The sequence below is a fragment of the Mixophyes fleayi genome, chromosome 9, assembly GCF_038048845.1.
Source record: "Mixophyes fleayi isolate aMixFle1 chromosome 9, aMixFle1.hap1, whole genome shotgun sequence".
Taxonomy (NCBI): Eukaryota; Metazoa; Chordata; class Amphibia; order Anura; family Limnodynastidae; genus Mixophyes; species Mixophyes fleayi.
In genome coordinates this window covers 83,471,910-83,493,508 of record NC_134410.1, presented here as the reverse complement: position 1 = coordinate 83,493,508, position 21,599 = coordinate 83,471,910, and the positions used below count along the sequence as shown (strand labels likewise).

The following is a 21,599-nucleotide window of genomic DNA, read 5'->3' as shown; positions in this document are numbered from 1 at the left end:
TGATAGGAGCCACCAAGGAGGAAAATAATGCTATGAATCTCCGATAATAATTAGCGAAGCCAAGGAATCTTTGGACCGCCTTCAGGTTAGTAGGGAGGACCCTATCTTGTATTGCTTGAACTGTAGCGGGATCCATATCGAATCCTGATGAAGAGATGATATACCCCAGAAAGGCCACAGTGGACACCTCAAACTCACATTTCTCTCGTTTAGCGTAGAGATGATGTTTACGTAACTTCAGTAGGACCTCACGAACATGCTGACGGTGCTGAGACAAGGATTGTGAGTAAATTAGGATGTCATCCAGATAGACGACCACTGATTTTCCAAGGAATTCCCGCAACACATTGTTGATTAAGTCTTGGAAGACTGCCGGAGCATTGCATAAACAGAATAGCATAACAAGATATTCGTAGTGTCCTGACTGTGTGTTGAAGGCTGTTTTCCACTCGTCCCCTTTTCTGATTCGGATGAGATTGTAAGCACCTCTGAGGTCAATCTTTGAGAAGATGGTGGCTGCCTTAAGCTGATCGAACAAGACGGAGATCAAAGGCAGAGGGTACGTGTTCTTAACAGTGATGTTATTCAGACCACGAAAATCAATGCAAGGCCTAAGGCTGCCATCTTTCTTAGATACGAAGAAGCAACCAGCTCCTAAGGGGGACTTACAAGGATGAATAAATCCTTTTTGCAGGTTTTCCTCCACATACTGCTCCATGGCCTGGGTCTCAGGGATAGATAGAGAATAGAGGCGCCCCTTGGGCAACTTGAATCCTGGTACCAGATCTAATGCACAATCATAATCCCGATGTGGCGGAAGTGAGTCGGCTTTCTTCTTGCAGAATACATCACTGAACTCCTGATAGGGTGCAGGTAGTAACTCAGGACTAGGCTGGAGTACTCTAAGAGGTAGAGACAGGCAAGCAGCGGAACATTCTGGGCTCCAACGGATGATCTCCCCTCTTTTCCAATCAATAAGGGGATTATGGCTGCGAAGCCAAGGATACCCCAGAATCAATGGAGCAGAGGGACAGGTAATTAGGTAGAAGGAGAGTTCCTCCGCATGGAGGGCTCCTACAGAAAACCGAACCATTAGAGTCTTCGCAAAAATTCTACCCCCAGGCAAGAGGCTACCATCCAAACCACAGGTGGTAATGCTTAAACCTAACTTGATATCCAGAATGTCAAGTGTCCGAGCCAAGTGAATATCCAGAAAATTACCTGCTGCACCACTATCGAGGAAAGCTGTCACATCTGCGAATTTTTGACGAAAGGCTAGACGTCCAGGAACCAACAAAGAGTTTTCTGAAGAGATAATTTGTAGGCCTAAGCGCACCTCTTCGCCAGCGCTTAGGCTTTGGCGTTTCCCGACTTGCTGGGACAGAAGCGTACGAGGTGGCCAGGTTGGCCACAATATAGACAAAGACCTAGTGAGCGTCTTCTGGAGCGTTCCTCCGGAGGCAGGCGGTAAGCACCCAGCTGCATGGGTTCAGGGGAATCCGGCAATGTAGCACTAGAACTAGGTGGTGAGCCAACAGGTATGGACGACTCCCGTTCAGCTTTCCTCTCTCTAACTCGACGGTCAATTTTAATGACGAGCTGCATCAAATCTTCCAGAGAGACGGGTACCGGATACTGAACCAAGGAGTCCTTAATTTGCTCGGTGAGACCCAGCCGGAATTGACTCCGCAGTGCCGGATCATTCCAGGCACTATCGGTGGACCATCGCCGGAATTCCGCACAATATTCCTCAGCGGTAAGTCGTCCTTGCCTTAGTGCCCGGAGATGAGACTCAGCTGAGGCCACCCTGTCTGGGTCATCATATAGCAACCCCAGGGCCTGGAAGAAGGCATCCACGGTCTGTAAGGCTGGACTGGTTGGTGGAAAGGAGAAGGTCCAAGACTGAGGGTCGCCCTGGAGTAGAGAGATAACAATCCCTACTCTTTGCTGTTCGGAACCGGAGGAGCGTTGTCTCAGACGGAAGTATAACCTGAAACTCTCCTTAAAGTTGCGGAAGGCAGACCTGCTTCCTGAGAACCGGTCAGGCAAGTTCATTTTTGGCTCTGGTATGACGCCAGCAGAGGCTTGCTAAGGCTGCAGGTTTCTGGAAGCCTCTTCTTGAGCTGCCAAGCGCTGGGATAGGCCCAGTACTACTTGCGAAATCGCCTGGATCTGGTTAGCCAGGACCTGGGCTGCAGAAAGATTTGAGTCGCTGTTGTCCATGGCAATATAACAATCTTCACAGCCGGTTATAATGTTAGGAACCCCTCTAGCCGATGCAGCACAACCCGGAATCTACTCTGCCAGTCAGGTGTTCACTGGAGCCCCTAGTGGTGGGGACAGACTGGGCCACAGACTGACAGAGGGTCGTGAAGTGCGTACCAGCTGGGGAGAACCCAGGAAAGCGGGGCGAAGTCCAGGCAAGGGTCGAGGGTTGGCAGCAGACAACGAATCCAATAGACAAGCCAAGGTCAAGGGTCACAAGCAAACAGGAAGGTCGGTTAACACACCAGAGGTCGGAGTCACAAGAAACACAGGCAGGGTCCAAATCCAGGCAAGGGGTCATACACGGGCAATCCAACAGAATATTCAAAGGGCAGGAGCAAGGAGCAGAGCAGGTCAGCAGACTGGAAACAGAAGCTATAACCGACAGTGAGGCTCTGATCTCACTGCCTTAATTAGTACTAAGAGCCATTCAGGACAGAGGAGGATAGGGCTGACAATCAGCCTCAGGAGGCAGCTAATTAATTACTAGCTAGAACTAGCATAGGTAATAACATAACCAGGAAGCATGTATAAAAATATAAGTGAACCAGTTTAAATCATATGAGAGCTCCCCCTGGTGTTGGAGGCTGTCCCTACACCCTTCTACATCTATGCCACAAGGATAATAACAGAGCACAGAAACTAAAACACACGCCTGGCTGTAAGTTCATGCCAGGATGTGGCGTACCGCCGTGGCTCGTGACAGGTGGCAAGCTCTTCATAAGTTTGTGGGTCTGATTGCAGAACCCACCTTTGCAAATCGCGGTTCAGCCCCTGGATGCAGTGATCTATCGCCAGAACTTCAATAATCCGAGAAGGCGAAATCTCCTCAGGCTGCAGCCATTTCTTTAAAATTTTAGAAAGCTCAGCCACTTGCGCTCTGACCGGTTTTTCTTTATCATAGCGCCATTGGTGATAGCGCTGGGCTCGGCCTGGCCCAGAGACTCCAATGCGAGCCAATATCTCAGACTTTAGGCACAAATAATCAGAGGCCCGTTCCTCATCTAAATCCGTATAAGCTCGCTGAGCTTCAGCAGTCAGATATGGCGCCAGCCTCTCAGCCCAATCTTTAGGAGGCCATTTTGCCCTTTTTGCAAGTCTCTCAAAGGACACCAGATATGCTTCTACGTCATCAGCTGGTGACATTTTCTGCAGAACCGGACCAGGTGGTTCATTTCTGTCATGCCTCACCTGGCTTAACTCTTCCCTTAAGAGCCTTGTGTTTTCCACCTGTGCCTCGGCGACTTGTAGCATCTGAGCTTGCTGCGCAGCGGCCACATTCACAAGGGTTCTCAGTACTTCCTCCATGTTGACGTCTGCGGGGGTTGTGTAGCGGAAACTTGCTTCCCGGAGCATCCCACTCCTGACACCACTTTTGGCAAGAGCCCGATACTGCTGAAGCACACGCGAACAACTTCTTCTTTTTATGCAGCTTTATTGTCGGGATGGTTAAAATGTATTTGACACCGTATGCATTTCACAGTATTATGGAGACCCTAAACGCTAGCTAGACATAGACCAGCTCTCTCAAGACCAGCCAGCTTCCCCACGTTGGTCTCCGTGAACAAATGACACAATCAAGCTTTTATACATGATACTCCTCCCCCAGCCTTAGCTTGATGGGGAGGTGACACACCCACCTTCTCTTTAAGAGGAAACCCCCATCACTAGCTCTGTTTGCACTAACAGACACATCCTGTCTGTTTGCTGAGAGGAAGGAGCTTTCAAATCATGTAAGTTAACCAAGCTTTAAACTATACATTAGTCTTTACCTGGTTTAACCTCAATCTAGGTGCATAACTGCGCCAATGTTTTATTTTGCTTGTATGCTTTCTCTGCATCTTGTCAGATAAATGCCTACCTTTGTTACAATGTATATATATATATATATATATATATATATATATGAGAAAAAAATTAAAGAAGGAGAACGGCGCCTTCTGGTGTATCACGAATACAGCTTGTACAGTTAGACATACATACATATACATTCCCAGCTGAAAGTGTGCTATAGAGAAAGTCACCGAGGATCACCCGACGTGCTAATATATATATGCGTACCAGAAATACATAAATATGCGCTTATCTGTAGATAATTGCTGCACATGTTCATCACTTATATAAACTTTGTGTCTCAATCATCAGAGGAAAGGAGATAATAAAGGTTTTGCAGGTAATCAGCTTCACTCTCAATGTATAAAATAAACATATGCTTATCTGTAATACAGGATTAGCAGTTAGCAAGCCTCAATGCGTTTCGTTCTGTCTAGGAACCTCATCAGGAGAATCAAAAGAATAAGAAGTGTATACCGATGAATCCGAATCAGATATACTGTGCGCCGCCATTTTGCGCATGCGCTGTATCGTTATCGAATATCGCGCATGCTCGGTCCCATTCTCCATTCAGATGCTTGTCAGTGTAAGTGGAGAGATAATTTCTCACTGCATTGAACGGATAATAGAGCTACGAGATCAGGAAATTTTGCTGTGCTAAAAGTGTTTATGATATTCACCCATTATACTCTATGTTGGTGCGGTACTCTTTCCTAGCAGTGGCCATATTTAATAAGGGCAACGTATGTATACTCAAGCTTGAGCAGCCATGTTTGCTACTGATATGTCACCATGGTAAAACTCAAACAACAACATGAATATATATAAAAGCAGCATGTTCTACTGGATAATGTAGAATTAAAAAAATAGGTTAATATACATAAAAACCAGTATAAACCTAAAGTGCACAGAGTCACAAGCTTACATAAATCGCGCATGCTCGGTCCCATTCTCCATTCTCCAAGGTTTGTACACTTACACACCATCTAAAACATAAAAAAACTATTGAAACTTTCACTCAAACTCCAAAAAGCAATGAAATTACGACGATTAAGGCAGAAGCCTTAATGGACGTGTACAGACATGGTTTGCCATCACATCATGCGGTTAGCTGCAGATTCAGCACTATCATGTAGTGAGATTGCTGTCATTCACAAAATGGTGGATCTGCTAATTCGCAGATTTGTGTGTTTACTGGAATACACACATACAGTACTATTACATTTTCTTAGTTTACCTTTATCGTAGTTTAGGGCCTGGGTGTCTTAGAAAGAGACAGTAAAGCAACTTCATAAAAAAGTAGAACTGCAAAATAACAATAGAGTTAAATTACATTAAATTGGTGCATAAGCCTCTGCTTAGTTTGGTTTTCCATGAGCAATGTCTGCCATTACATTCTTTTACAAGCCATAAGCTAACTTTTAAGGATAAATAAAGCCAACAAAACTTTATTGGGAACTATTTTAGCAAACTGCACAATAGTGTAATCCAAATACATAGAGATATTCTCTGCAGGAATCTATCAGTCACAGGAACCATATTTGGTGAGGAGGCATGTATTACAGGTATATTTTAGGAGCAGCCACAATATTGGAGGGAGGAATGACAAATTTATACAGATTCTGCAGCAAGGTATGGTTGAAGAGTAATGGGTTGGAAACACTGGCACCTGTGGGTAATGGATTTGTCCTGGAGACACAATGTCAGTGTAAGTGAATTTGGCAGAGTGGCACGCTGCTACTATAAGGGAACTGGGCATGATTGCACATCGCTAGTTAAACTAAATTGGTTGTAGTGTCATACTGCTAGTGTATGTGATGAATTGTGCACATCGCTTGTGCCAGTGAACTGATACCCTGGATTATTGCTAATATAAATGAATGGCACACTGCATTTCACTAATGTAGATGAACAGTGAGCAGTGCCAATTTGTATGGTAAAGAAATGAACTACACTGGCACAATGCTAAAGTAAGTACATTGCAGTGACATGTTTTTGTAAGTGAATTGGACATAGCGGTGTATTATGTTTCTTGTGTAAACCACTGGGAGCAATGGCATGGTGCTCACTGTGTGCATTGTTGTGTGACAGGATCATTTAGCTTATGAGTCACTTTTACCTTTGCAGTCTGGCTGGGCCGAAATGCAAAATGTAGACTTAACCTCATGTATCAAACTCCCATTGTCCCATGGATTGTAAGCTTGCGAACAAGGCCTTCTCACCTCTTTGTCCGTTTTACCCAGTTTGTTTATTAGTTTACTATGTTTGCCCTCAATTGTAAAGCGCTAAGGAATATGTTGGCGCTATATAAATTGATGATGATGAGTACACTAGCATGTACGTAATCTCGCATGTCGCTCATAGTATAAATAAACTGGGGGCAATTGCAAGAAATGGGTGCATGTGAATGCTGTTTATAGTGTAAATGAAATATGAGCCCTGGCAAGTTGCTTGTACTGTAAAAGAACTGGGTGCAGTGGCCCTAGTAAGGGAACTGGGTGCACTGGGGTGCTGCCCCTAATGTAAACCAACCGGGTGCCCTGACATGTTGAGCCTCGTGTGAATAAACCCGGTGCACTGAGATGTTGACCCTAGTGTACATGAGCTGAGTGCACAGGCATGCTGCTTCTAGTGTACATGAGCTGAATGCACAGGCATGTTGCTTCTAGTGTACATGAGCTGAGTGCACAGGCATGCTGCTTCTAGTGTACATGAGCTGAGTGCACAGGCATGTTGCTTCTAGTGTACATGAGCTGAGTGCACAGATATGTTGCTTCTAGTGTACATGAGCTGAGTGCACAGATATGTTGCTTCTAGTGTACATGAGCTGAGTGCACAGGCATGTTGCTTCTAGTGTACATTAGCTAAGTGCACAGATATGTTGCTTCTAGTGTACATGAGCTGAGTGCACAGGCATGTTGCTTCTAGTGTACATGAGCTGAGTGCACAGGCATGTTGTTTCTAGTGTACATGAGCTGAGTGCACTGGCATGCTGCTTCTAGTGTACATGAGCTGAGTGCACAGGCATGTTGCTTCTAGTGTACATGAGCTGAGTACACAGGCATGTTGCTTCTAGTGTACATGAGCTGAGTGCACAGGCATGTTGCTTCTAATGTACACGAGCTGAGTGCACAGGCATGTTGCTTCTAGTGTACACGAGCTGAGTGCACAGGCATGTTGCTTCTAGTTTACATGAGCTGAGTGCACAGGCATGTTGCTTCTAGTGTACATGAGCTGAGTGCACAGATATGTTGCTTCTAGTGTACATGAGCTGAGTACACAGATATGTTGCTTCTAGTGTACATGAGCTGAGTGCACAGGCATGTTGCTTCTAGTGTACATGAGCTGAGTGCACAGGCATGTTGCTTCTAGTGTACATGAGCTGAGTGCACAGGCATGTTGCTTCTAGTGTACATGAGCTGAGTGCACAGGCATGTTGCTTCTAGTGTACATGAGCTGAGTGCACAGATATGTTGCTTCTAGTGTACATGAGCTGAGTGCACAGGCATGTTGTTTTTAGTGTACCTAAACCAGGTACAGTCAGACTGCAGTTGCCAGGCATTTGGAGAGTGCACCCATGTGTGCCTTGATGCAAATAGATGTCACTTACCGGGCCATTGTTGGCCATTGCAGTGGCCATCTCCTCAGTCTCTGGTAATGGTCCATAGACAGAACTCCTTCTCTGATGAGTCAGGCCGCTCCTCAGAAGAAAAGGCAGTTCCCTTAGCTTATGCTTCAGCTGCTCTTACTGCTCACTGACACTGCAGCTCCGGCTAAGAGAAGGAGCGGATGACAGCGGGAGGAGGAAGAGAGGGGAAGCGGATGACAGGAGGAGGAGGAGAAGGGGAGCGGATGACAGCGGGAGGAGGGGGAGCGGATGACAGCAGGAGGACGGGGAGAGGGTGACAGCGGGAGGAGAGGGGGAGCGGATGACAGCGAGAGGAGGAGGGGGGAGTGGATGACAGCGAGAGGAGGAGAGGGGGAGTGGATGACAGCGAGAGGAGGAGAGGGAGTGGATGACAGCGAGAGGAGGAGAGGGGGAGGATGACAGCGAGAGGAGGAGAGGGGGAGCGGATGACAGCGAGAGGAGGAGAGGGAGTGGATGACAGCGAGAGGAGGAGAGGGGGAGCGGATGACAGCGAGAGGAGGAGAGGGAGTGGATGACAGCGAGAGGAGGAGAGGGGGAGGGGATGACAGCAGGAGGAGGTGTGTGTGTATGTATATGTGTATGTATATGTGTATGTATATATATATATATATATATATATATTTATATTGTTGTATATACAAATGATGGCAGATTGTTATGAAGGGGAGGTAACTGTGAACAAGAATAGGAGATACCATATCAATTTTTTGATATGTCATAGCTGAAATTTGAAATGACCCTGCTCTTAAAAGTTCCACAGCTAAACATTCCTGCCGAGACGATACTTTCTAAAGGATAAGGTGTGTAGCAACATCTGCACGACTAAACCCACAGTTGAATTTACATCTAATCATAATCAGAAAAAATTCTGCATCAAAGAAAAAATTACATGTGACACTGTGGGCGTTATTTATCTCCTACAGTGTCCCTGTAATAAGCAGTATGTGGGCAGAACTACAAGAAGCTTAAAACTGAGACTTGCAGAACACTGCAGAAACATAAAAAATAAAGTGGAAAATCATAACGTGTCTGCACATTTTCTGCAATACCACAACAGTGACGTGACAGCCCTAAGATTCTTAAAAAGTTGAAACAAAACTGGAGGGGCGGGGATTTTGTAGCCAAAATCTCCAGAGAAGAAGCCAAATGGATCTATGACTTGGGATCATTAGCACCAAATGGTCTGAATCTGGATTTTGACTTAGGAAGTTTTTTAAATAAGTGATTTGTTTATCCTTTATCTGTGGAAACAAGAAGTTCCCCAGTGTTCAATTAATTGTTATGTAGATATTCATAGGATAAGAAATTTTTAAAAATATTTACCATTGTTCAACTTTTAGTTATCAACATCTGTCAGTTCAAATTTATATCCACCTCTAGAGGAGAGTATAACAATCTATATAGATATACATCTTTATGTTATCAACTTCAAAAGAGAATTTCTAAAAATCACTGGATAGTTAAGCGCTGAAGTTTCTACTTTATTGCATAATATGAACAGTCTATACATCATTAACGTCCAGCAAAAGAACTGACTCATTTCGGTGAGTCTGAATTCTACTGCAGCCGCGGCGCTGTCAAGCTGTACAGTACCGTTGGTTCACGGAGGGGAGGGTTTTCTGGAGCACCAGAAACCCCCCCTGCGTGCGCCACTGGTATATGTATGTATGTATATAAATATATATATATATATATATTAACCTGACTTAAACACCACAATCAGGCCCGGCGCTCCCATTAGGCAAGGTTAGGCACTTGCCTAGGGCGCCGGGCTCTGGAGGGCGCCTGGAGGGCGCCACAGAATTCTAAAAGACTTTAAAACTGTGCGGCGACCGCTGACCATACCTGTCACGGCCGCCGCACAGCATCAGATGCACGGGGAGGGGGGAAGAGGCTATTTTGTCACCACCGCCGCCTCTCTGCTCCGTCTCCTCCCCTCCACTTACTAGTGTCAGTAAGTGGAGAGGAGGAGACGGTGGTGAGACAAGGTAAGGAGAGGAGGGAGGAGGGCGGCGATTTTTTAAAAATTTTAGGGCACCGTGGACCCTAGCACCGGCCCTGACCACAATGTGTTTTAAGCCGTGGTAGTGAGAAAACTAACAAGTCCCACTCGTGACTCACCAGGAACCAGCAAGGAGATGATAGCTTGCTCTGCAGCAACCAGACAGGGAAGATATTCTGAAGTAACTTCATCCTAGTTACTGAATTGCAGTCCTCCTCCCCCATCCTTGTGTTAAACAGTAGACAGCGTCTGAGGTCACTGCTATGGCCTTATTTTATGCACCGCACTTACAAACCTTCCTGCTCGTTTCCTGAGTCCCCCTTCCTCTGGATCTTGATCTCCCTGCTCACCATGTGTGTGTATCTGCTGTGCTAAGAGATAACCATGAAAAAAAGGGGATGAGCCAATCGGCTCCAAGGTCCGGACAAACCTCAATTAAATATGTTTAATTATAATACATAATCTGAGGGGGTGCTCTCATAACTAGAATTATCTAGCAAATAACAAGTACAGGTGATAATAGATATCAACTGAACAAAGTAGTATGTGAGGCACTCCTGTCCGAAAGAAATATATCAATGTAAAATCAACTTTATTGATGGTTACTTAAAATTGCGACATAGACAAATAGCTAAATCCCACCTGGATCGGTGATTTTAAAATATACAAGTGAATAGAATTGAAATAAAGTGTAGAGAGAATTAAAAAATGACCCAAAAAGGGGAGCCGGTCAATATTATCAAATGAAAAACTCGTATTATACTATAGTTGTTAGTAGTAATTTAGGTCTGGTCCTTTAATTATGTGATTATGGTGTAACAATTCATTGGACCATTAAGACCTAATATACAGTGTCTCTCCAGAAAGAGCCTTTTAGCATAGGCAGTTTACTCTATGGCTAACATGGGATGATATAAATCTCACACAGATTGAGATATGGGCGTGTATTTATATATAAAACGCTTCCATATAATGTTTATATATTTCTCATCATGTGTAGAAAAAAAGGGGGAATACCAGATATATTATAGAAAACTATATTAGTAGCAAGCAGTTCCGTGTTTGATTAGTGCACCATCAGAGAGGCATTACATGTAATGGAGTACCTATGAGTATAGATGGTTACTTCACATATATACCCAGTCTAGATGTAAATAACCGGACAGTTTAATCTATGTCCTATATTAATACACATGCCACAGTATAATACACCTTTATTATGAAGGTAAAATCAATCTAGTCTATTATACCATTGTTGCTAGATTGCATTGTGGGGCCATTATCTGCCAGAATACTATCGATATATTAGCTCTCAAATGTATCCCTTCATGCATTAATATTGCAAAGTGTGTGACCGATATTGGAAGATTCCAAATGGTTCTTACTAGATTGCATTGCAGGGTAATTCTTAACCTGAGTGCTATCGATATATCCTCAGATATGTCCCTTCATGTAATAGTATTGCCAAATGTATGGCTGTGTTATAATTCCTAATAGACTCTCTGGTATTAGGAGAGATTGCTTCCCTACAAATTGGCAACAACAGAAGTTTATAGTATAAAGGGTATAAACCCTTTATACTATAAAGATGAAGGATGAGGTGATGGAGAAAAATGATGAGGTGGTGACATGTGGACAAAACCACGTTAAAAAAGGGAACCTTTTTAACACCTTAAGTAGCTTGATTTGACTAGAATGCATGAGTATCATGCACGGGTTAACTTGTGTGTGTATATATATATATATATATATATATATATATATATATGTATGTATGCACATATACACACACACACATATATATAAATATATATATGTGTTTTTATATATATATATATATATATATATATATATGCACACATACATATATAAATATATATATATATATATATATACACACACACACAAGTGTGTATACATAATATATATATATATATATATATATATATATATATATTTATATAAATATATGTATATGTGTGTATATATATATATGTATATATGTGTGTGTATATACATATATATATATATATATATATATGTGTGTGTGTGTGTGTGTGTGTGTGTGTATATATATATATATATATATATATATATATCCTAGAAAGCAAAAGCAAGGCGCCTCATAGTGTAATATATTCGGCATAATGAAACCCAAATAGTGGAGTATATGCGTACCAGATATAACTTGACAAATGGCCTTATTAGATGGTAGATCCTCGCTTTAGTCAAGATGTTCCTCTGGATCTCACCAAAAACATGTAGGAATAATGCAGAAACAGGCAATAATAGTGTCATACTTCTAAATAGTCCCTGGTACACCTTGTGAGGATAGAGGACCCAATGCCTTCCACATAGAATCACCAATCAGTGAGACCAAAAGTCCATAATATAATGCTTAGGAAGGAATAAAAAGCCTCTCAACCAGATTCCCAAATGATGTGTCACGAGCCCCGGCGGCTCCGGGCACCCCCGCGACTCTCTGCCCCAGCGTCCCAGCCGTCGTCATGACGACCTGGACGTCACTTCCGGTTTGTTCCGGCCATTGCCAAGGCAACGGTCGGGACACTCTCAGTCTGTAGCGCCGCGCCCCGGCATCCAGGACAGTCTCAAGTGGCTAATTATCCCTCCTGTGGCCAAACGTTTTCATTGGTCCATACTAGTATTTAAGGCAGGAAGGGGCAAAGCTACCCTGCATACTTTTCCTGCTCTGTTGTTGCTCCTGTTATTTCTATTATCGTTGCTGACCCCTTGCCTGGATACTGACACTGTTGTTTTGCCTGTGACCCTTGACCTCTTGCCTGGATTCTGACGCCTCTTATTTGCCTGTGACCCTGACCCATTGCTCGGAAACTGACACTGCCGTATTGTCTGTGACCTGTTTGACCCCTGGCCTGGACTTAGACGCTACTGTATTGCCGGCAACTCTCAAAACCTTTGCCGAGATCTTCACTCCACCTCTGTGTGAACACCTGTGCTATGTTCTCAGGTTATCAGCTCCTACTAATAGAGTACAAAACCTGGGTGATCAGAGTACATGTGAGCGCATCCAGCTCTATGGGAAAATCGGTTCCTATAGGCGAAGACCTCTGAAGCGGTTCTAGGAGTTGATGACCTGGGGCGTGAGCCGTAAGATGATGTAATATAAAATATGCGTACCAGATATAGAACATTAATCAGCACAGCAATGGTATGAGTTGATGACCTGGGGCGTGAGCCGTAACATTATAACCGGCCCAAAATATACAGTAGGAGTGAGTGAACTGTCTTGAAATTCGGTCCTATGGAACCAAGTCCGGCTCAAGTGTTGGCAGGACAAATCCAGACCTTTTTCCAAATGGTCCAAGATCTGTCTCAGCGGCAGGCTGCACAAGAGCAGGTGTTAAGAGCTTCGCAAGCCGCTCAGCCTCCTGTGGTGGAACCAAAAATGAATTTAACAGATCGCTTTTCGGGAGATTGCAGACTCTTCTGCAACTTCCGTGAAAGCTGCAAGCTTTATTTTAAATTAAGGCCACTCTCGTCTGGATCACCACAACAAAGAATGGGGATAATTATCTCACTACTAGAAGGAGATCCCCAATCTTGGGCATTCAGTTTGGATTCCAACAGTCCTCAGTTACAATCTGCGGGCGCATTCTTTAAAGCTCTAGGTTTGATTTATGACGACCCGGACCGAGTGGCTTCTGCAGAAGCACAGCTGCGATCTTTAATGCAAGGAAGACGTTCCGCTGAAGAATATTGCTCCAACTTCAGGTGCTGTTCCTCGGACTGTGAATGGAATGACCCATCTCTCCATAGCCAGTTCCAGTTGTGTCTCTCTGAAGAAATAAAAGATTCCCTTGTACAGTATTCTACTGCGGGATCTCTCGAGGAGCTCATGCAGCTAGCAATTTGGATCGACCGAAGGTACAGAGAAAGGAAAGCTGAGAAGGAAAATCCTTCGCCGTATTTTACTGTGCCTTCTCAAACTTCCCCCATTGAGCAAGTTGAACCAATGCAACTGGGAGCATATCGGCTGTCTTCTGATGAATGTACCCGGAGACGTACTTTGGGCCTCTGCTTATACTGTGGAGAGAAGGGCCATCTGCTTGTACATGCCCCGTCAAACCGGGAAAAGACCAGGCCAAGTGAACACAGAGGGAGTACACTTAGGCCTACAAGCCATCTCTCAAAAAAATTTCCTACAAATACCTGCCCAACTCACATATGGTGGACAAGTTATTTCTGTTCCTGCATTCGTGGACAGTGGAGCTGCTGGAAACTTTTTAGATTTGACCTTCGCTCAGTCCTTGGTTTACTCAGCCATTCCTCTTGACTCCCTAATTGCTGTATACGGGCTGGATGGGAATCGCCTGAACCACGGTGAGATTCATCATCGTTCTCCTCCTCTGCAGTTAAAGATGGGTGCTCTTCATTCCGAGACTATCTCTCTGTACCTGATTCATTGTCCCTCGGTACCGCTGATCTTGGGCTATCCATGGCTTGCCCTCCATAATCCCTGTATCAACTGGAATAAGGGTGAGATAACTCAATGGGCTCGTAAATGCTCTTCTTCTTGTTTGTCTTTGCCAATTAGGATTACCCATACCGGCCTGAGCAACTACCGTTTTCTTACCGTGAATTCTATGATGTTTTCTCGAAAAAGGAAGCAGACACTCTTCCTCCCCACCAGGAGTACGATTGTGCTATTGATATCATCCCTGGTTCGAGATTGCCCAAGGGAAGATTGTATGCATTATCTATTCCGGAGACCCAAGCCATGGAATTATTTGTAGTGGAGAACCTACAGAAAGGCTTTATTAGGCCTTCCAAGTCACCTGCCATGGCAGGCATCTTCTTTGTGGCCAAAAAGGATGACGGACTGAGGCCTTGTATTGACTACAGGGGGTTAAATAAAATAACCATCAAAAACACTTATCCCTTGCCACTTATCTCAGTCATCTTTGATCAACTTAAAGGAGCTAAAATCTTTTCTAAAATAGATTTGCGTGGCACATACAATCTGATACGTATCCGGAGTGGCGACGAATGGAAAATGGCCTTTAATACTCAAACGGGCCACTATGAATACTTCGTCATGCCCTACGGCCTCAGCAAAACTCCGGCTGTCTTCCAAGATTTGATTAATGATGTTCTTCGAGAATTCTTGGGCTCCTCTGTAGTGGTCTATTTGGATTATATACTGATTTACTCGCACTCATTAAAGCAACATCGAGAACATGTACGACAAGTACTTATGAAACTCCGTCACCATCACCTGTATGCCAAATTAGAAAAGTGTGAATTCGAAGTCCCCAAAGTCACTTTTCTGGCATATATTATTTCCCCTGAAGGCTACGCAATGGACCCGACGAAAGTACAGGCTATCCTCGACTGGTTGCAACCCTCGAATCTTAAGGCCATCCAACGATTCCTGGGATTTGCTAATTGTTACAGGAAATTTAGCAGTTCATTTTCCATTCTTGTTGCTCCCATCACGGCTCTGACTCGCAAGGGAGCTGATCCAAAATTCTGTCTGTCTGTCGCAGTATCTACCTTCGAAGCCTTGAAACGTGCTTTCGTGTCTGCCCCTGTTCTGAGACATCCTTATCCAGACCTTCCATTTATCGTCGAAGTCGACGCTTCAGATGTAGGAATAGGAGCTATCTCAAAAAGACCTTGAGGACCATCGCCTTCATCCCTGTGCTTACTTGTCCCGAAGATTTTCTTCTACTGAGGAACATTACGACGTGGGCAATCAAGAATTACTGGCCGTCAAGTGGGCATTGGAAGAATGGCGCCACTGGCTTGAAGGAGCAAGACATGTTATCACAATATACACCGATCATAAGAACTTGTCTTACATCGAATCAGCTAAAAGGTTGAATCCCAGGCAAGCACGGTGGTCCCTCTTCTTCTCCCGTTTCCATTTCATTATCACCTTCCGACCTGGCTCGAGGAACCTTAGGGCGGATGCCCTATCTCGTAGTTTTGTCTCTTACCAGACTCCTGTCTCAGAGCCGTATCCTATTGTCCCGGCCTCGTCTGTGCTGATTACCTTCACTATTGTAACTGTCAAAAAAGAGACGAAGAGAAAATGGTACTGACGGAGCACTCTTTTAACTAAAGTTAAAAGAGTGCTCCGTCAGTACCATTTTCTCTTTCTCTCTTTTTTGACAGTTACAATATTGATATATGAGTACAGGAGCACCTCCCCTTAGATATCAAGCTATATAAAAAATAAATTAATATATAAGGGGTTTATCAGCTTGGTGCGGAGTAAAATTGAATTCTGTCTGATTGCCTTCACGCAAGAACTGGGATAAACCCAGGCACAGGCACCTCCTGAAACTCCTGCAGACAAACTTTTTGTACCTATCCACCTCAGGAAAGCTGTTCTCTCAGAGTGTCATGACAACCAGACTTCTGGAAATCCTGGCATTTCCAAGACCATTGAAGTCATATCCCGAGTTGTCTGGTGGCCATCTATACCTGCGGATGTCAGAGAATACATATTATCTTGCGATCTTTGTTCCAAAAACAAGATTCCTCGGAAATCCCCTACTGGCCTATTGTTGCCCTTACCTGTCCCAGTCAGACCTTGGACCCACTTGTCCATGGACTTCATTGTCGACTTACCTCCATCTTCCAAGTGCAACACCATCTGGGTAACCGTGGATCGGTTCAGTAAAATGGCTCACTTCTGGTTTGTCCCGGCCATTGCCAAGGCAACGGTTGGGACGCTCTCAGTCTGTATCGCCGCGCCCCGGCATCCAGGAAAGCCGGTAGTGTATGCAAATTAAGAAATAGCCTCAGGTGTCTAATTATCCCTCCTGTGGCCAAACGTTTTCATTGGTCCATACTAGTATTTAAGGCAGGAAGGGGCAAAGCCTCCATGCCAGTTATAGTCCCTGCTACCCTGCATACTTTTCCTGCTCTGTTGTTGCTCCTGTTATTTCTATTATCGTTGCTGACCCCTTGCCTGGATACTGACACTGTTGTTTTGCCTGTGACCCTTGACCTCTTGCCTGAATTCTGACGCCTCTTATTTGCCTGTGACCCTGACCCATTGCTTGGATACTGACACTGCCGTATTGCCTGTGACCTGTTTGACCCCTGGCCTGGACTTAGACGCTACTGTATTGCCGGCAACTCTCAAAACCTTTGCCGAAATCTTCACTCCACCTCTGTGTGAACACCTGTGCTACGTTCTCAGGTTATCAGCTCCTACTAATAGAGTACAAAACCTGGGTGATCAGAGTACCTGTGAGCGTATCCAGCTCTATGGGAAAATCGGTTCCTATAGGCGAAGACCTCTGAAGCGGTTCTAGGAGTTGATGACCTGGGGCGTGAGCCGTAACATGATGTTATATAAAATATGCGTACCAGATTTAGAACATTAATCAGCACAGCAATGGTATATAGTAGAACACCTCCTTGAGTCAAAACTCCCCTGTCACGGTCACTAGGAGTCTCGACCCAGAATTTACCAGAATAGACTTCTACTCACCAGAGGCGCAGAGTCTAACACAGTGGCTGGTCTTCTCCAAGAACTCCGGCAAGGAAGTATGGGTTTTAGCGGCTTCAACTGTGCAGGTCGCGGCCCTCTGGAGAGTATGGTAAACTGACGGATACAGCTATACACGATGGGAGCAGGGATCTCCTTGAGCTGGGTAGAAGGAGGAACGCTAGGAGAGTAGAAAGTCTCTGGGTAGTAGGAGCTGTACTGACACAGCGAGTATAGAATGTAATGACCAATAGTAGCAGAGAATAAGAAGTTCAAGGGTAAATAGTATGCGGATGAACTGTGGCTGATAGATACATCACTAACGTGGTGTAAGACTTGTTCAGGCTGCCAATGCAATACAAGGTAGCGGAGTAGTCTGCGGCTGACAGGTATTACCACTGTCGTGGAGTAGAGACTTGTCCAGATTGTAGGTAAGATACAAGCTAGCGTGGAACGATCTGCGGCTGACAGGTACTACCACTGTCGTGGAGTAGAGACTTGTCCAGATTGCAGGTAGGATACAAGGTAGCGAGGAATGTTCTGCTGCTGACAGGTATTACCACTGGCGTGGAGTAGACTTGTCCAGATTGCAGGTAAGATACATGGTAGCGTGGAACGATCTGCGGCTGACAGGCATTACCAATGGCGTGGAGTAGAGACTTGTCCAGATTGCAGGTAAGATACAAGGTAGCCTGGAACGATCTGCGGCTGACAGGTATTACCACTGGCGTGGAGTAGAGACTTGTCCAGATTGCAGGTAAGATACAAGGTAGCGTGGAACGATCTCCGGCTGACAGGTATTACCACTGGCGCAGAGTTGAGAGTTGTCCAGGTAGCAGGTAAGATACAAGGTAGCGTGGAACGATCTGTGGCTGACAGGTACTACCACTGGTGTGGAGTAGAGACTTGTCCAGATTGCAGGTAGGATACAAGATAGCGAGGAACGATCTGCGGCTGACAGGTATTACCACTGACGTGGAGTAGAGACTTGTCCAGATTGCAGGTAAGATACAAGGTAGCGTGGAACGATCTGCGGCTGACAGGCATTACTAATGGCGTGGAGTAGAGACTTGTCCTGATTGCAGGTGAGATACAAGGTAGCGTGGAACGATCTGCGGCTGACAGGTATTACCACTGGCGTGGAGTAGAGACTTGTCCAGATTGCAGGTAAGATACAAGGTAGTGTGGAACAATCCACGGCTGACAGGTATTACCACTGGTGCGCAGGAAAGCTTCCACGGCAGGCAGGAACCACAAACAGGAGCAATGAACTCCTTGGTTACCTCAGAGGAATGAGGACCAAGAACAGGCAAAGATAGTAGGGCAGCAGGTGTCTTAAATAGTGAGAAGTGATTAATCTTCCAATGAGGAGAGGGACAAGGTTTTATCAGTCCTTAGGTCTGCACATGCGCAGACCGCTGGTCAAGATGGCGGATGGCCGCGGCGCAACACAGGCGCCGGCAGAGCAGAGAGAGACCTAGCTCTTGAACCAGAGGAACCAGCGACCCGGTGAGTGACATCCCCTTTGATAGTCACTTCCATAGGCGGTAATAGGGAGGAATAATAAGAGGAGAATATAGTGTAGTGTGTATTACACAGCGATTTATTAAAACTATAAAAAATGCACTCACAAAAGTAGAATATAAACAAGCTTATCTGTAACGCCGAGTAGTAATCACCATCAGCGGTTCAGTAGCACAGCAGGTTCAATGCGTTTCTTCTTATTCCAGCAAGACGAAATCTAGACCTGGGTGCTCAGCCAACAGGATTCATTGTCCATTCTTCTTTCTGTTAGAGCTAGTTGGTGTGGTTTAATTGCATAAGTTGATACAGCTGGTTAGTACAAGCTCTATTTAACAGGTGGTGGTAAGCGATTTCATTGAGCTTGTGATTTCCACTGCTGTTTGATTTCAAGTGCTGTTTGTTTAAAGTGTGGACTTAGATCCAGTAAGGATTGCTGTGCTGTGTTGAGAGAGTGATATAGTTTGGGGAATTATTCTGAGTGTTTATTGAAGGGGATTTGTTTTTCTGTGTGTTTATTAAGTGTCCCTTTTTTCTTTTCTTTTCTATTTTTTTTCTCCTTTTAGTTAGAGCTAGTGGGTGTGGTTTAATTGCATAAGTTGATACAGCTGGTTAGTGCAAGCTCTATTTAACAGGTGGTGGTAAATGATTTCATTGAGCTTGTGATTTCCACTGCTGTTTGTTTAAAGTGTGGAGTTAGATCCAGTAAGGAGTTGAATCCAGGAAGGGGTTTAATCTGGTGAGTGGCTAGCAAAGGTTAGTACTCTCGAGTTCACTGTAGGCTATAAGCAGTTAGGTTAGCCATAATAAGATGAGTGGTAGCAGGCTTGATGATCTCACTCAATGCATATATTGTCATATGTATGCACACTTGGAGCAATTGTTCTAAGGTTTATACCTCTGTGAGAAACGTGAGCAATTGGTCTCTTTGGAAGCCCAGGTAACTGATCTAAAGCAGACTATTGCAACATTGAGAGAGACTGCCAACCTGGAGCAGAGTTTACAGCTCACCGTTGATGCGTTAGCTGAGTAGGGTGGAACAGAGGCAGAGGAGGATGCACAGGTAGGCAGCTGGGTAACAGTTACTAGGGGTAGCAGAGGGAGGAAGAGGCAGGCCAGTTCTGAGCTAAGCAATTCCAGCAGATTTGCCAGATTGGATGAAGATACTGTGGAAGGCAGTTCAGAATTGGTAGAGTTGGATGAGACTGCTTCCTCTAGCAACCAGGGGAATGGTCTCTCCAGCATAGAGGGGACCAAAGTTACTCAGGGACCCAGGCAGATTGTGGTGGTAGTGGATTCAATTATTAGGAAGGTAGATAGGGCAATCTGTTACCGGGACCGTGCATGCCGAACAGTGTGTTGTCTCCTGGGTGCTCGGGGTGTCCTAAAGAATGATATCAGGGACATAGGTCGCAAACTTAAGGCAAGGACATCCAAGGTAGTATTTTCGGAAATACTTCCTGTGCCACGTGCTAGTCTAGGGAGGCAGCGGGAGAGTAGGGAGGTTAATGTGTGGCTAAAAGATTGGTGTAGGAAGGAGGGTTTGGAATCTTAGAGCACTGGACTGATTTCTCGGTCATTTGCCATCTTTATTGTCGAGATGGATTACACCTGAATGAGGAGGGGGCTGCAGTGTTAGGGGAGATGGTTAGAGCTAGTGGGTGTGGTTAGAAGATTGGAGGAGATTTTAAACTAGGCTGCGGGGGGGGGGGGAGAGGCAAGCAAGTATTTATGGGATAGACATTGAGAGTAGTAGGGAGGAATTTAACAAGAGTCAAGGGGGTGGAGAAGGGGGGAAAGGGAAGCATAGCCAACCAATAAGCATAACCAATAAGGAGAGGCCCTTTTTAAAGCAAAAAGAAATACCTAAGGTAGGCAATAGACTTAAGTGTATGCTTGCAAATGCAAGAAGCCTGGCAGGTAAAATGGGGGAGTTACAACTAGTAGCAATGAATGAGCAGTATGATATTATAGGTATTACGGAGACCTGGTGGGATGATACACATGACTGGGCAGTCAACTTGGAAAACTATTCTATCTTCAGGAGGGATAGGGTAAATAAAAGGGGAGGTGGAGTATGTCTTTATATTAAGCCAGAATTAAAACCAAGTATTCAGCAAGTTATTTACGAGAATATTGGTGATAATATAGAGGCATTGTGGGTGGAAATATCCAGCGGAGGAAAGAGTTCAGAGAAGTTGCTGATAGGGATATGCTATAAACCGCCAGATATTAGTACAATTGAGGAAGCCTAACTTCTACAGCAAATTGAAAAGGCTACACAACTAGGTCATATTTCAATTATGGGGGATTTTAATTATCCGGACATTGATTGGAGTACTGAGATGTGCGGTACAGCTAGGGGAAATAGGTTTCTGAGCACCCCAATTAGAAGAGGAACCAACTAGGAACCGGACTATACTGGACCTAGTAATAACAAACAATGTAGACATAATATCAAATATTCAAGTAAGGGAGCACTTGGGAAACAGTGATCATAATATGGTCTCATTTGAAATTAATTTCCAAAAGCAATGGTATAAGGGATCCACTAGGACTTTAAACTTTATAAAGGCAAATTTTAATATGCTAAAGTAGTCTATAAAGAGCATAGACTGGGACAAAGCCTTTGAAGGAAAAAATAAGGAAGGAAAGTGTTAGGAACCCCTCCAGCCAGCACAACACAACCCGGAGTCTACTCTGCCAGTCAGGTGTTCACTGGAGCCCCTGATGGTGGGGACAGACTGGGCTGCAGACTGACAGAGGGTCGTGAAGTGTGTACCGGCTGGGGAGAACCCAGGCAAGAAGAGTCAGGTCCACCCAGAGGTCAAAGGCTGGCAGCA

The 21,599-nt window shown here is 44.7% G+C and overlaps 1 long non-coding RNA gene across 1 annotated transcript in view; it reads left to right on the top strand.

Annotated features, from left to right (window-relative positions):
- The first annotated feature begins 3,940 nt into the window (after positions 1-3,940).
- Positions 3,941-21,599, top strand: part of LOC142101643 (uncharacterized) — a 31,549-nt gene continuing 13,890 nt past the window's right edge. The window contains exon 1 of the long non-coding RNA XR_012679091.1: positions 3,941-3,998. This is a non-coding gene — a long non-coding RNA (uncharacterized LOC142101643). The remainder of the gene's footprint in view (positions 3,999-21,599) is intronic.